At 44.2% G+C, this 16,062-nt stretch overlaps 1 protein-coding gene and 1 long non-coding RNA gene across 2 annotated transcripts in view; one reads left to right on the top strand and one right to left on the bottom strand.

Annotated features, from left to right (window-relative positions):
* The window catches only part of cdc16 (cell division cycle 16 homolog (S. cerevisiae)), a 64,558-nt gene that overhangs the window by 14,228 nt on the left and 34,268 nt on the right, over window positions 1–16,062 (bottom strand). The window lies entirely within an intron of this gene.
* On the top strand, window positions 15,359–15,719 carry LOC119419292. The gene is made up of 3 exons (XR_005187251.1): window positions 15,359–15,433; window positions 15,506–15,555; window positions 15,646–15,719. It is a non-coding gene; the product is annotated as an uncharacterized LOC119419292 (long non-coding RNA).

Below are 16,062 nucleotides of genomic sequence, written 5' to 3'. Positions count from 1 at the left end.
ATGTTTTCATTATTGGGACGTTAATTTGCATGTGTGCTGTCAGGAGAAGCCCTTGGTTAAGGACTTTTTAGATTTATTGGACTCATTTTATTGGACTCAGACACTCTTCCGGGAAGATGGCGCCGGTGTTGGTGGCTTGCCGTTCACCTCTGTCTGTTTTGATTGTTTTTTTTCTGTTTTTGTCATTTTTCTTCGGTGACATAAACTCACTGCTTGTTTATGATCGCCAACAACTTTTAAATATACAGTTATCTACTGCGAACCCCGCCTTGTTCGACCACTTTAATCGGGGCTCTGGACCCCCACCCCCTCTGCTTGTTGATGTCCCGGTTTACCTGAAGCGCGCGGCGTTTCTGTCCACCCGAAAACATCGCTCCAGGCGCCGTGGGAGACGTGCCGGCCGTCTCGTGAGGATTAAAACCAGCATCAAGCTCTCTGCTGCCTCGTCACCTGCTGCTGACCATCAGATGTTAAACTGTCCATCCGGATGCTTTGCTGACCCACTCAACTCCAGCTCGTTCCAGGTGCCCTGGCCTGGTACGCGCGGCCGCGGTGGTTTCGGCCGTCTCCAGTGGAACTTAACCAACTCCGGACCTTCTGCTGCATCATCTTCTGCCGACCATCTGCTGGATATTCGCCTGTCCGGGTGCTTCGCTGATCCTGCTGGGTCCTGCCTGATCTCCGTAGTCGAGCCTGGCTCGCGTCACGGGCGCACGCACAGCTGCGACGTCTCTGGTCCTTGGAGGCGCGGTTCAAACTCCAGAAATCTGAAACAGCTGATCTGTGCTCGGAGCACAGCTTTACCTTCACCTACTGGTCCTACAAAGATTGCTCTGCTGAATGTCAGGTCGCTGACAAATAAAACTTTCAGCTTGAACGATTATTTCTGCTCCAATGGACTGGACTTCATGTTTGTTACAGAGACCTGGCTTGTCCCTGGTGAGTTAAGTTTTTTTTCTGAACTGTTGCCGGTGGATTGTGCCTTTTTTAATGCTCCAAGGACTTCTGGTAGGGGTGGTGGATTATTAACAGTTTTTAAAAAGCTCTGGAACTGCAGACAGCTACAGGCTGTAGCTTTTCAGAGTTTTGAACTGCTGTATTTTGAGCTGGGCCGCTCCAACCCAACACTGTGCTGCTTGATCTACAGACGACCCTCAAACAACAAAAACTTTATAAGTGAATTTTCTGACTTTCTGACTGGAATACTGCTCAATTACGACAGGGTCTTGATTCTGGGAGACTTTAATGTGCACGTTTGCTGTCCTGACAAGCCTTTGGTGCAAGAATTTCTAAATCTGATACAATCTCTCAACCTTGTGCAAAATGTTGTTGGTCCAACTCATCAACAGGGCCATACACTTGATTTAGTTCTGTCTGATGGTTTATCTGTGGTTAATCTGGAAATTGGGGATGCTATTGTTTCAGATCACACACCCATTTCATTCCAAACCTCTGTTATTCATGAGTCTAAATCCCCCGCTCCAGCCAAGAGTTGTCGGATATTTAACTCTTCAACCGCTGCTCTTTTTTCCTCTGCATTCATTACTGATGCTGCCTCAGTCCCTGAAACCTCTACCTGTATTAATACACAGGAGCTGCTCAGTAGGCATGATGCGACCTGCTCTAAGATCTTAGACCTCGTGGCCCCGCTAAAAATCAGGCGACCAAAGCGGGCACCACACCCCTGGCTGAACGCGACCACTCGAGCGGCCAAACGTCTATGCAGGAGAGCTGAACGCAAGTGTAAAAAGGACAAATTACAGGGTTCTTTTATTATGTTAAAAACATGTTTGAAAGATTATCAGAGCATCGTTAAATCTGAAAAGAACAAATACTTCTCCCAAATCATTGCTTCAAACAGTCATAATCCCTGTGTTCTTTTTAATACCGTAAATTCCATTTTAAATGTGCCTCGGTCTGCCAGCATGGAGGCCTCCGTTGACATCTGCAACAACTTCACCAGATACTTTGCTGATAGGGTAGCGTTGATTAGGTCATCCATCCCCCTGTCCACAACTGATCCCTCTGTCTTTGTCCCTTGCTCAGCTGTCTTCAAACAGTTTGAACCCATTTCACTCCCATTTCTGAACAAAGTCATTGGTCAGATGAAACCCTCCGGTTCCCCCGCTGACCCCATTCCTGCGTCGTTTTTCAAACAAGTTCTACCCACGATTGGACCCTCTGTTCTTTGTTCTTACTATTATAAATAGTAGTATTGTGACAAGTGTGGTTCCCGATGTTTTCAAACATGCAGTAGTTCATCCGTTAATTAAGAAACCTGGACTTGACCCTTTGACTTGCTCAAATTTCAGACCAATCTCAAAACTTCCCTTCCTGTCCAAAATCCTGGAGAAAATAGTTTTCATTCAATTAAACAAGTTTTTGAATGAGAACAGAATCTTCAAAATTTTTTAATCTGGTTTTAAGCAACTCCACAGCACTGAAACAGCATTAGGAATATTATTATCACAATATGCTAATTTTTTGGGAAGGACCTGTAAAGTTGACTTGACTTGACATTTAATCTAACTCGGCATGTAAACGGTCCCACCCAAGAGCGCAGACATACACTGGGCCTCGTTTTAACCTGTGATGTGACTGTTAGTAATCTTGAAATTGGTGATAATGTTTTTTCAGACCACATGCCAGTCCGGTTTGTGTTCACCCTCCCCCATCTAACTCCTAAGCCGTGCATTCCTGCACGTCGCAGCCGGACCATTAACCACTTCACTGCCACACGTTTCACAGATGTTTATAACTCTGAAATGATCATTCAGCCCCTGGTGTTTCTCACTACCATGGAGGCGCTGACATCCCAGTTCAACTCTGTCTGCTTAAAGACTCTGGATCATGTCGCTCCTGTTAAAAGTAGAAAATCAAAACTCAGAGCAGAACCTTGGCTGAGTGACGTCACGAAGGCCGTTAGGCAGCAGTGCAGGAGGGCGGAGCGCAAATGGAGGAAAGACAGGCTGCAGGTCTCTTTTCAAATACTTAAAGAGACTTGGCGCCGTTATCAGAAAGCAGTAAAAGCTGCTAAATCCAAATACTTTTCTGATATCATAACCTCAAACTCTCACAACCCACATGTCCTCTTTTCTACCCTAAACTTTGTTCTCCACCTCACTGAACCATCACCTCTGGAAGCCTCAACTGAGCTGTGCGACGTCTTACATTTCTTTTTGGAAAAAATTGCGACCACCCAGGCTCTCATTTCCCCTCCAACTCATGACCCATCCATCCCACCTCACGTTGTAGCCCTATTTGACCATTTTGAACCCATCACTCTATCTTCTCTAGAGCAGGTCATGTGCAGCTTGAAACCTTCTGGTTCCCCCTTTGATGTGGTCCCCCCTCGACTACTAAAGGAGGTTTTTCCTACTCTAGGTCCATCCATTCTTGCCATTTAAAATAGCAGTTTATCCACTGGCGTGGTGCCAAAAACCTTTAAACATGCTGCTGTCCAGCCTCTCCTGAAAAAAAACAAACCTTGACCCCTCAGTCGTATCCAACTTCCAGCCTGTCTCCAGACTCCCATTTGTTTCTAAACTACTGGAGAAAATAGTAGAGTCCCAGTTGAAGTGTTTCCTGGAGGATCACGCCATCTTAGAGCTATTCCAATCTGGCTTTAAACCTCTCCACAGCACTGAAACTGCCTTACTGAAGGTTTTTAATGACATCTTCTTATCTACAGATATTGGTGATTCTGTGCTGCTTGTCCTATTGGACCTCAAAGCTGCTTTTGACACCATTGACCATGAGATCCTCATTGCTAGGTTGGAGCAGTGGGTGGGCATCACAGGGTCAGCCCTCAATTGGTTCAGATCCTACCTCGCTGACAGATCCTTTTGTGTCTCCATCAAGGATTTTAGTTCTGCAGCGGCAGAGATTAAATGGGGGGTTCCGCAGGGGTCCAACCTGCGTCCCCTCCTATTCTCCTTATACCTGCTGCCACTTGGTACTATTTTCCGGAAACACAACATACTCTTTCACTTCTACGCTGATGACTGTCAAATTTACTTCCCCCTACGACACAATGGTACATGCTCTATTCAACTTCTGCTCGACTGCCTGGCTGACATCAGGGACTGGATGGCTTTAAATTTCTTAAGTTTCAATGAAAAAAAGTCTGAAGTCATGTTGCTCTCTCCCAACGACACAATTGCAAACCACTGCATCGACCTTTCCACTCTAACCCCGTCAGAAAAAAAAAGAGTCACAAAACTGGGCGTGATAACGGACCCTTCCCTGAAACTCAACAGTTATGTAAACATGATTGTTAAAAATCATGTTTCTTTCAAATGAGGCGGCTGTCTAAACTGAAGCCCATATTGTCCAAAAATAACCTGGAGACAGTAATCCATGCATTCATTAAATCTAGGCTTGATTACTGCAATTCGCTCCTGTTTGGTATCAGTCAGACCTCCATTGCACGACTACAACTGGTCCAGAATGCAGCAGCCCGATTTTTAACCAGTACAGGCAAAAGAGAGCACATTACACCAGTTTTGGCCTCACTGCACTGGCTACCGGTTCACCTTTGAATCCAGTTCAAAATACTTCTGTATGTCTACAAATCGCTGAACAGTTTCGCACCCCCCCCCATCTCTCTGATTTGCTACAGCCGTATGTCCCTCCACGTTCCCTGAGGTCAGCGGACCAGTTGCTCCTCACAGTTCCAGGAACTTGTCTTAAGCGCAGAGGTGACAGGGCCTTCTCTATGGCAGGACCAAGACTTTGGAACGAGTTACCTCTGCTTATCAGACAGGCCCCCTCCCTCTCGGTTTTCAAATCCCGTTTAAAAATCCACTACTATTCAGTAGCTTTCAACACCAGAGGATCTGTGTTTTGAACCTGTTTGCTTCACACAGATTAGTCGTCATATTTATTATCTGCATCGTTTTTATGTCTATATTCTGATTTACTTCGTTTTGTATATTGCTCTGTGTGTTGCCTGTTGTTCTGTCTGTACAGCACTTTGGTTGGCCTTGTTGCTGTTTTAAGTGCTAAAATGGTATGGTATGGTAAACAGTCTTTGGAAATACTAAAACTTTCGCTGCAAAGTTAGTTACTATTTTACTACCCTTTGTGTCGTTACGTTGATTAAAGATAATGATTTTTTATTTTATCGTATCTATAATGATGCGTGCCGATGAAAGTATGCAAAAAAAAAAAAACTGTCTGGTTTTAAGCGGAACTATAATTATCAGAAGAGTTTCTATACGACACATTTTCGATGAACACACGTTGCGGGTAGAAGCCGCGGATTTGACTTTTTTCTAGCTAACAAGCTAGTGCGTACCGGGTGTTGAGCACATTTCTCTGTCTCCAGGGATGGCTTTATTTTAATACACAGAACGTGCGTGTTTAGATAACTCAAAATGAACCTCGACGGGCTTAGAAAACGAGTACGACAGTACATCGACCAGGTTAGAAAACTGCTTTTTCTTACTTTCTCTGTGGCGCTAACTGATGCTGCTAGATCTTTACCTTCCCACCAGCGTAGTAAATCAACGGTATACATAAATTACAAACACTGTCTTTGAATTAATTTCACCTGACTTTTTGTGATCGTTTACAGCATCAATATCAAAGTGCTCTGTTCTGGGCTGATAAGATAGCATCACTTTCTCATGGTGAGTAAATTTGAACGAGTCGGTTACTTTGTCACTATCAAGACTTGAACTTGGGCAGCTTGTTCGCCTGGTGGGTTTCTTTCTAGCTTTCTTTTGATGTTAAATGTGCAAACAGCTTTGTGGCTTTAATTTATTTCTAAGGATCGTTTATGAGTGTGATCAAGTTAATTGTGTCGAAGCAATGCTGCTTCTTCAATTAAAAGAATGGACAATCAGGCCACTAAGATAATTCGGAGGAAATAAAAACAATTCACAGGTTTTGTCTTCTTGCTGCTGTTCGTCTTTCTTTCACACTAAAAAATGTGATTTAAAAAAAAAAAAAAAAACCTTTGATTCTTGTTTTTTATATTTGCAAGTATAAGTTTAAATGAAATGTTTTTGTTTGTCTTTGCAGTTGTTTTTTATATCAATAATACAATTTACCTGGAAGAAATAGTACTTTGTCTTACACACTATAAAAGTGCACCTGTTGATAGATTTATGTCAGTTTTTTTTTTTCAGTATGTAAAGCTTGAATGTTGCTCATCACCTCTAATGTGGCCAAATAATAATAATAACATTATATCATCTAAATACAAACCGGATGCCAAAAAAGTTGGGACACTAAACAAATTGTGAATAAAAACTGAATGCAATGATGTGGAGATGGCAAATGTCAATATTTTATTCGTAATATAACATAGATGACCGATCAAAAGTTTAATTTGAGTACATGTAACATTTTAAAGGGAAAATATGTTGATTCAAAATTTCACAGTGTCAACAAATCCCAAAAAAGTTGGGACAAGTAGCAATAAGTGGCTGGCAAAAGAAAATTGAGCATATAACGAACAGCTGGAAGACGAATTAACACTAATTAGGTCAATTGACAACATGATTGGGTATAAAAAAAGCTTCTTGGAGTGTCAGTGTCTTACAGAAGTCAAGATGGTAAGAGGATCACCAATTCCACCATTGTTGCGCTGAAAGATAGTGCAGCAGTACCAGAATGGTTTTACCCAGCGTAAAATAGCAAAGACTTTTAAGTTATCATCATCAACCGTGCATAACATCATCAAAACATTCAGAGAATCTGGAACAATCGCTGTGCGTAAGGGTCAAGCCCGTAAAACTCTACTGGATGCTCGTGATCTCCGGGCCCTTAAATGTCACTGCACCTCAAACAGGAATGCCACTGTCAAGGAGATAACAGAATGGGCTCAGGAATACTTCCAGAAAGCATCGTCAGTGAACACAATCCACCGTGCCATCCGCCGTTGCCAGCTGAAACTTTACAGTGCAAAGAGGAAGCCATTTCTAAGCAAGCTCCACAAGTTCAGACATTTGCACTGGGCCAGGGGTAATTTAAAATGGAGTGTGGCAAAATGGAAGACTGTTCTGTGGTCAGATGAGTCACGATTTGAAGTTCTTTATGGAACACTGAGACGCCATGTCATCCGGACCAGAGATGGACAAGGATAGCCCAAGTTGTTATCAACGCTCCGTTCAGAAGCCTGCATCACCAATAGTATGGGGTTGCATGAGCGCTTGTGGCATGGGCAGCTTGCATGTCTGGAAAGGCACCATTAATGCAGAGAACTATTTTCAGGTTCTAGAACAACATATGCTCCCATGTAGACGTCATCTCTTTCAGGGAAGACCCTGCATTTTTCAACACGATAATGCCAGACCACATTCTGCAGCAATCACAACATCATGGCTACGTAGGAGAAGGATCCGGGTACTGAAATGGCCAGCCTGCAGTCCAGATCTTTCACCTATAGAGAACATTTGGCGCATCATAAAGAGGAAGGTGCGACAAAGAAGGCCCAAGACGATTGAACAGTTAGACGCCTGTTAGACATGAATGGGAGAGCATTCCTATTTCTAAACTTGAGAAACTGGTCTCCTCTGTCCCCAGACGTCTGTTGAGTGTTGTAAGAAGAAGGGGGGATGCCACACAGTGGTAAAAATGAACTTGTCCCAACTTTTTGGGGATATGTTGACGCCATGAAATTTGGAAACAACAGATTTTTCCCTTTAAAATGATACATTCTCTCAGTTTAAACTTTTGATCTGTGATTTGTGTTCTATTCTGAATAAAATATTAGGTGTTGGCACCTCCACGTCATTGCATTCAGTTTTTATTCACAATTTGTTTAGTGTCCCAACTTTTTTGGAATCCGGTTTGTACACTGCTCTGATGGAAAGCAGGTGTTTGTGTGTGCCCAACACAACAGCTCTTACACGATGTGTAACAGTTGGGCTGAGCGCGTGTCTCCCTGACAGTTTATGTACACTGTCGTCACTTTGTTGTCTGTGTGGATCAGAACATGCTGATCCCGAATAGGGCTGCAACTAACAATTATTTCAATAATCGATTCATCGGCCGATTATTTTTTCGATTAATCAATGAATCGGCAAAAGAAAAACGTTTTAATTTCCACCTCTTTATTCCAAAATTTAACATTTGACTGACATAGCAATTTGCACAAAAAACAGGTTGCCATTTGACTATTCTGTTGGTAAAATATTGAATAATAAAAAATAAAAGTTAGTCAAATAGCTTAAAAAAATAAATGTACACAAAAATATATACAAACGTATCTTTATACCTGCACAATATGTAGCTACTTTGTAAAATGTGTCATTGAGGGAATATTGTAACCTGGACTAAAAAAGTGTGGATTATTGTAACCTGGATTAAAAGTGTGGATTATTGTAGTGAAGCTTTCGTCTTCAACCATCGACAGAGGCCTCATGTCAGTGACGATCATTTAAGGATCTTTCAATGAAGACAGCTGCTGCTGTGGTGTCCATGATCTCTGTCCATCATGAAGGATGTCAATGTTGTTGTTGTTGTTTTCTGGAATGAGACAGTAAATATGTATTATATCATAATTTACAGCAACTCAAGAAATGCCTCGTTTCCCTTACAACGTTAGGTTCAGGCAAACGTAGCTAAAAGAACAATTAAACACACACACACACACACATATATAAAGTACTTAATTGCACACATTTGAGTAGATGTAATAAATTACTTTAATTCCTGTTTAAATGCAATTCATCCTGCCATACCTGCAGTGTCTTCAGACTTTGCCAGCAAATTAAAAGTTGAAGCTTACTCATTAAATTATTATCTTTGTGTTAGATTTATTTATAAATTACATTTAAACACTGCTTGTACCAATTAAATTGAATAAAAAGTAACACGTTCTCTATCACCGTCATTAATAAGATAACAAACAAGCAGCAGCTTCATCTACCAGACAGACTGACGTTACATTTTCTCTCTTGGAAACAGAACAATGTGTTAAATTGTAGAGACTCACCTGCAACACATGAAGAGTTGTATCAGCTGCAGCTCCTTCCTCCTCCTCGTGACTCCGACATGTTTACGTTTATAACAGCGTGATTCTCCCGTGTCATGTCGGCAATTTTCAAAGCTGCATGCTTCTCATTTTTTATCTTTGTGAAGTTCTCCCACACTTTGGAGGACTTGGGTCGAACAGTTTTCGCTGCGTCGGTCATTTATAAAATTTACTTAAATTTCCTTTGAAAACAGCCTCTGCTTTGCTGCCCCCTCGCTCTTTTCAACTCGCGCTGCAGTTTTTTTTTTTAAACTTTATTCAGTCAGTCAGCAGTGACAATGAACTGCCCGCGAACAAAACAAAACGGCTCCGCAGCGCCGTGAAAGATGCATAATCGCGTGACACAACAAATTGATAACGAAATTCGTTGCCAACGCTTTTAATCCATACCATACCATACCATACCAACTTTATTTATAGAGCACTTTATGCACCCAACAGGACCAAAGTGCTTTACACAATTATATAATACAATACAATGATAAAATGGAAGGGTAAAATTTAAAACAGGAATAGAATAATAAAATAAAATACAAACACAATAAAACAAGGTAAAACATCTCAGATTGTGCTAAAAGGCCAAAGAAAAAAGATGAGTTTTAAGAAGGGACTTAAAAACCTCAATTGAAGAGGCCTGTCTTATGTTCAATGGAAGGTCATTCCAGAGCCTGGGAGCTATCACAGAAAAAGCTCGGTCCCCTCTAAGCTTACGCTTTGTCTTCGGGACCTTCAGAAACAACTGGTCAGCTGACCTGAGTGAACGAGAGGGTGTGTAAGAATGTAGCAGCTCAGACAGGTATGGAGGGGCATGGCCATTTAAAGCTTTAAAAACAAATAAAAGTATTTTAAAATGAATCCGGTAATGCACCGGCAACCAATGTAAAGAGGCCAAAATCATCGATTTTATCGATTCGTTGTTGCAGCCGTAATCCCGCAGCAGGGGGCAAATGCAGACTCACGTTTCAGACTGTGAAACATTCTAGGACATTATGTAAAGTGACGTGTGGTCCAGCCACTGTGCTCCCACTGCTTGGGACAGACACATTCCTCCCAGCTTGACAGGAACACGTCTGTGAAAACTGAGACGTGTGACATAGGCCTGCTGATGGGAATTCCCTCTGACAGAATGAGAGTGTTTCCCCAGTGATTCAGATCGGTTCTCACGGAGGAGGGCACAAAGATAATCCACCTCTTCTGGCGCACAGGATCTATACCATACCATACCATACCAATTTATTTATATAGCACTTAAAACAGCAACAAGGCCAACCAAAGTGCTGTACAAAAGAACCAAACATGCACAGCAGACAGGAAAACATAAAATAGAAATACAGATACAAATAGCAGCAGAAGCTAACTAAAATGGCCAACAGAGTAGAGAACAGACCGGACCAAAACAAATCACACCGTGTTAAAGGCAAGCAAATAGAAGTGGGTCTTCAAGCGAGACTTAAAGACTGAGAGTGTGGGAGCCTGCCGGACACTCAGTGGCAACTCATTCCACAGTCGTGGACCTGCAACAGAGAAAGCCCCGTCACCTCTGAGCTTACGACTGGTTTCTGGGACTGAGAGAAGCATCTGGTCTGCTGACTTCAGAGAGCGCGGTGGGACATATGGCTGCAGAAGATCAGTGAGATAGGATGGGGCGGAACTGTTCAGTGATTTAAAAACATACATGAGAATTTTGAAATGGATCCGAAGATGAATGGGTAGCCAGTGCAGGGAGGCCAAAACTGGCGTGATGTGCTCTCTATAGCCTGTACCAGTTAAAAATCGGGCTGCAGCATTTTGGACCAGTTGTAGACGAGCAATGGAGGACTGACTGATTCCAAACAGAAGTGAATTGCAGTAATCAAGCCTAGATGTTATGAAGGCGTGGATCACTGTCTCAAGGTTCTTTTTGGAGAGTATAGGCTTCAGCTTAGACAGCCGTCTCAGCTGAAAAAAACAGGATTTAACCATCATGTTTACGTGACTGTTGAGTTTTAAGGACGGGTCCATTATCACCCCCAGATTAGTGACCTTTTGTTTCTCTAGCGGGGCTAGAGAGAAAAGGTCAATGTCTTGGTTCATGAGTGAGCCACTGGGATGGAACAGCATGACTTCAGACTTCTTCTCATTGAAGCTTAAGAAGTTTAAAGCCATCCAGTCCCAGATGTCAGCCAGGCAGCCAAGAAGAGGCTGAATAGAGCGTGTGCCTCTGTGCCTCAGGGGGAAGTAAATTTGGCAATCATCGGCATAGAAATGAAAGGGTATGTCGTGTTTGCGGAAGATAGCACCTAGTGGCAGCAGGTAAAAAGAAAAGAGAAGGGGACCGAGGATGGACCCCTGCGGTACCCCCCACTGGAGCGCTGTCGATGCCGAACTAAAATCTTTGATATTGACACAGAAGGTTCTGTCAGAGAGGTAGGACCCAAACCATTTAAGGGCTGACCCTGTGATGCCCACCCACTGCTCCAGTCTAGAAATGAGGATGTTGTGGTCGATGGTGTCAAAAGCAGATGTAAGGTCCAATAGGACAAGCAGCACAGAATCACCTGCGTCTGTGGATATGAAAATGTCATTAAAAACCTTCAGTAGAGCAGTTTCAGTGCTATGGAGAGATTTGAAGCCAGATTGGAATAACTCAAGGATAGCGTGATCCCCCAAAAACTGTTTCAACTGAGACTCCACAATTTTTTCCAGTAGTTTAGAGGTGAATGGGAGTCTGGAGACAGGCCGGAAGTTGGACATGACTGAGGGGTCAAGGTTAGGTTTTTTCAGGAGGGGCTGGACAGCAGCATGTTTAAAAGTCTTTGGCACCACACCTGAGGATAAACTGCTATTCAGAATAGCGAGGATAAAAGGACCCAGGGTAAGAAAAACTTCCTTTAGCAGTCGAGGGGGGACCACATCAAAGGGGGAACCAGATGGCTTCATGCTGCACATTACCTGCTCCAGAGAGGACAGAGAGATGGGCTCAAAGTGGTCAAACACAGCCACGCACTGAGATGGGATGGACAGATCATGAGCTGGTGGAGAAATGAGTGCCCGGGTGTTTGCCACTTTTTCTAAAAAGAAATGGAGGAAGTTCTCACACAGCTCAGTTGAGGCTTCCAGAGGTGAAGGCTCACTGAGGTGTAGAACTGAGTTCAGGGTGGAGAAAATGCGTCCTATGCGCAGGTGGGCGAACCATCTCTGAAGGCGTCTCGTGTGAAGTAGGCCCAGCGGAACCACAATGTGGGCCGCTGACATCATCCCAGGAGTCGCATGACAGGCAGAACTGTCACTATGCTGCAGGGTTTGACACGGTGGATTTGGGTTTGACACGGAAGAGCTGAGCTGATAGAGATTCGGTTCTCAGCTGTGATAATCGGGCTCTCGTTGTAATTGAGGTTAGCTCCATTTCCAGATAAACAATCATCTGGGATGGACAAACGGAAGTTTTTCCCAGTTTATAGAAACCCCAGGTTTAGCAGGTGGAACACTAGCGTTTTGGTCTGTACGACAGCTTTCTAACTGGACCGAGCTAATAAGAGCAGATCATCTAGATAAAAATAATTCTCATTCCTGCCATGTGTAACGACTGCAGAGCCGTCGTCACGCATTTCGAGAACATGCGTGGGGTGTTTCAGAATGATGGAAATGTGAAAATATGCGCTCTTCAGATCTATGGAGGTGAAAACCAGTCGTTCTGGTGAAGTTCTCCAGCAGCTGTTTGTCATCATGTGGAATTGTCTCCCCATGATCGAGTTGCTGAACATGAACAGGTTGAGAATGGGTCTCATCCCTCTGTTTTTTTCTCAGAACCAGGAAGTAGTGGGAGGAAAAAAATCCCGTATTTTCCTCTCAGTTGGGAACTCTGGAAATCGCGTTTTTTTGTCAGATATTCCTGAACTCCTGACTGTAGAGATGAGCTCTGTTCTGGAGAAGACAGAACCGTCTCTATAATCCCTCTGAACGGTGGGGGTTGAGCTGCGAACTGCAGTGTGTAACCCCTTCTGATCAGACAGTCCGTCCATCTGTCCAGGGAACACACTCGCTGCCACTCTGAGTAACGCTCGGAGAGCGGGCACGCATTTGTTTTATCATGTTTCTCATGAAACGTCAACCATACTAAAAGTCCTTACTGCCATCACTCGCTCCGGAGATTCTCCAAGGGAACCCAATGGGGGCTCCGACAGAAAAAAGGGCTGTATGTGCTGTGCTGAGCCCAGGCTGCGGTCTCACATAGAGCTGAGGTGAGGTGGCGCGCACTGAGTGGAGGCGTGAGCGCTTTCTGTGTGAGACGCAGTTTCGGTGGAGGCTGCAGCTGTCGTGGAGAAACATGTTTACTCCTGCTGCGCTGTGAGTGGGCAGAAAACAGCAGAAATTAAAAATGGGCTTTGGCTGAAAACGAGGGATTTTTCCGGACTCGGTCTGCTGAAAAAACATCATTTTAGTTGACGTGGCAGATGAATGTCTGGTGATATTTACTGAACCGCGGTGCCATTTAAAACGGTGTTTAGAGGTTACTGGCTCATTCTGTGTGGGGAATGTGTGAAGAGAGGCAGCTGTGATATCAGCTGATCCGACAGTCCTAGATGAAAAAACTTCTACTTTCAGAGATGTTTCTGTTTTATATCAAAACACATACATCATCAAAAAACACATACCTTCCCCTCAAAGATCTGTTACCTGGTGGAGGGGTCCGGCGGAAGAGCAGGGCGTGAAGTCGCTGCTGCAGCTGTGAAGCGCCTCTGCTGCTGTTGCTGGCCAAGGCAGTCCCACCAGCGGCCGGGGGGGCGAGAGGAGGACTGTGACGTCACCAGATGGTGTACAGTCTCTGAGACCTCCTCGGACCTCTCCGGTTTCTCAGGGATGGTCCTGAAGTTGGCCCCGAACAGCGCCTCTGTGGTGATGGGGCCCTCCTGCAGGTCTTTCTGCAGCCTCTCGGACAAGGATGGCGAGAGGCGAAGCCAAGTGGTCCTCGGGATCATGGTCATCCAGGCGGCGATGCGGGACAGGCAGATCGCAGAGGTGGCACATGTTTAAGATGACATCAACAGCTTTACAGAGAGAGCTCTTTGTCTCCTCCAGCAGGTCTGCTTCCTCCAGCCTCTTAGAGATGCTGTAGGCCAGCAGGGCAACGTTGTTGTTCGCTGCGGCCGTCTGAAATGTGCACTGTTGAGCTTGGTTGGAGACCTTGTCACCATCTGGTCATGCTTCCCTGGAGGGACGGGTTGCTGGTCCGTCCTGGAAGCTTTTGCCCCAAGTGCCACTGCCAGGCTTGGCTCCAAGGGGGGGACCGAGGGAAAAACCACTGATTGGTAAAACCCTCCACTCTAGAGATGGAGGCGAAGGTGGAGATGGATGTCTTCAGCTTGCCGGGACCAGCTGCAGCCCCGTTCCAGTGTGACGTCACAGCTGGACAGCGAGGCCAGGTGGGGTCAGGGCGACGAGCCGGGGCGGAGCCAACCTTACCGCCAGATCATCCGATCAGGGCGGAGGAAGGTGAGAGACAGAAAGTCCCTTGTGTGAACATCCTCCTTGATTATGACGGGCAGCTCCGAGAGGAGGGCGCCGACGGCTGGGAGCGGTGTGGTCGCCAACGTTGGAAGATCTGAGGTGGCTGAGCGTCTTCCGTCACTACGCTCTCCAGGAGGTAAGGGGCAGCTCTGCATCGCCTTTCTCGAAGAAATCATTTGATTCACAGCGTGACTCAGCGTCAAAGAAGGCGGTGGCGTCGTCCCGCGCATAGCGTCCCGCCACCGAAAAAAAACACTCAGCGGAGCTGCTGCCAACAACGCCTTTTTCGAGGGAATCTTCCGATTCACCTCGAGATAAAAACACGTTAGAAAAGGCGGTGGCATCGTCCATCGTCGTGGCGGAGAACCAGGCATCCTTAGCAAAGGTTGTGCCAGTCAAAGCTGGACAACTTTTCCTTCTTCGTTTTTCTGACAGTGCTAGCTAGCTGGCTGAAGAAAACATGGGAGCCGATTGGACTGGGGGTGAGGCACACACAGCAGGTGGGCTTGGACTAAAGTTTTCAGTGCTGCGCGCGTAGGGATAAACCCACTAGCGACAGCCTTAAAGGCTGAATCCTATGCGAAATGGAATTAGATTTTTAGTTTAGAACTAGTTTTTATTTCTAGTGGAGATGAGAGCATTCGAGCTATGCAGTTACACGTAGTTTGTGTTTGTGAATTCAAGCCAACCAGAAATTCATCATTTTTCTGAAAGTACTTTATTGTAATTTAAACTGATATTACCTAATGGCAAGTTTGGATTTTTATCACGTGCTGTTTTTTTTAACGTTTTTATTAAATAATGGGTTTTGTTATTCTAAGCAGGCATAATTAAATGAGAGATTTTAGAGAAATAAAATAGTTGTTTGTTGGTCTTTCAGGGTGATGGTAAAAGATCCTTTCCATGCTAACTGTTTACCAGTTCACATAGGAACGTTGGTGGAGCTCGGAAAATCAAATGGTAAAATACACAATTGTTTCATATAAAATTTAAAATGTGTTCGTTGTTTGATCAGTGTTTTTTCATCTGCAGAGTTATTTTACCTCTCACACAGACTTGTAGACTTGTACCCAAACAATCCAGTAAGTATTTTTCTGCTTTTAATTTTTACACTGATTTTTACCGGTTGTGATATTTTAGCATTTTTCATTACCAAGTGAACCTTTTACCAGGTATCCTGGTTTGCTGTCGGCTGCTACTATCTTATGGTTGGCAACAAAAACGAACACGCTCGGCGTTACCTTAGGCATGTTATTAAAAACAAAGCACATCCCGTTTTAGTACCTCTTTACTGGATGTTTCGTGTAACAATTTTTTGATCCACTGTAGCAAAGCCACCACTCTGGAGAGAACGTACGGCCCTGCGTGGATTGCCTATGGTCACTCATTTGCAGTGGAGAGTGAGCACGATCAAGCCATGGCTGCCTATTTTACTGCTGCCCAGCTGATGAAAGGGTGAGTAAACAACTCACTTATTCTCAAATTATCTGTACTATACACATAATATATGAAAACATATATTCTTTTAAAGTACTAAAATTGAGGGTTTATATATATATATATATATATATATATATATATATATATAT

Source organism: Nematolebias whitei, chromosome 13 (assembly GCF_014905685.2).
Source record: "Nematolebias whitei isolate Nwh7 chromosome 13, NemWhi1, whole genome shotgun sequence".
NCBI lineage: Eukaryota > Metazoa > Chordata > Actinopteri > Cyprinodontiformes > Rivulidae > Nematolebias > Nematolebias whitei.
This window is presented reverse-complemented; position numbering and strand designations above follow the sequence as displayed.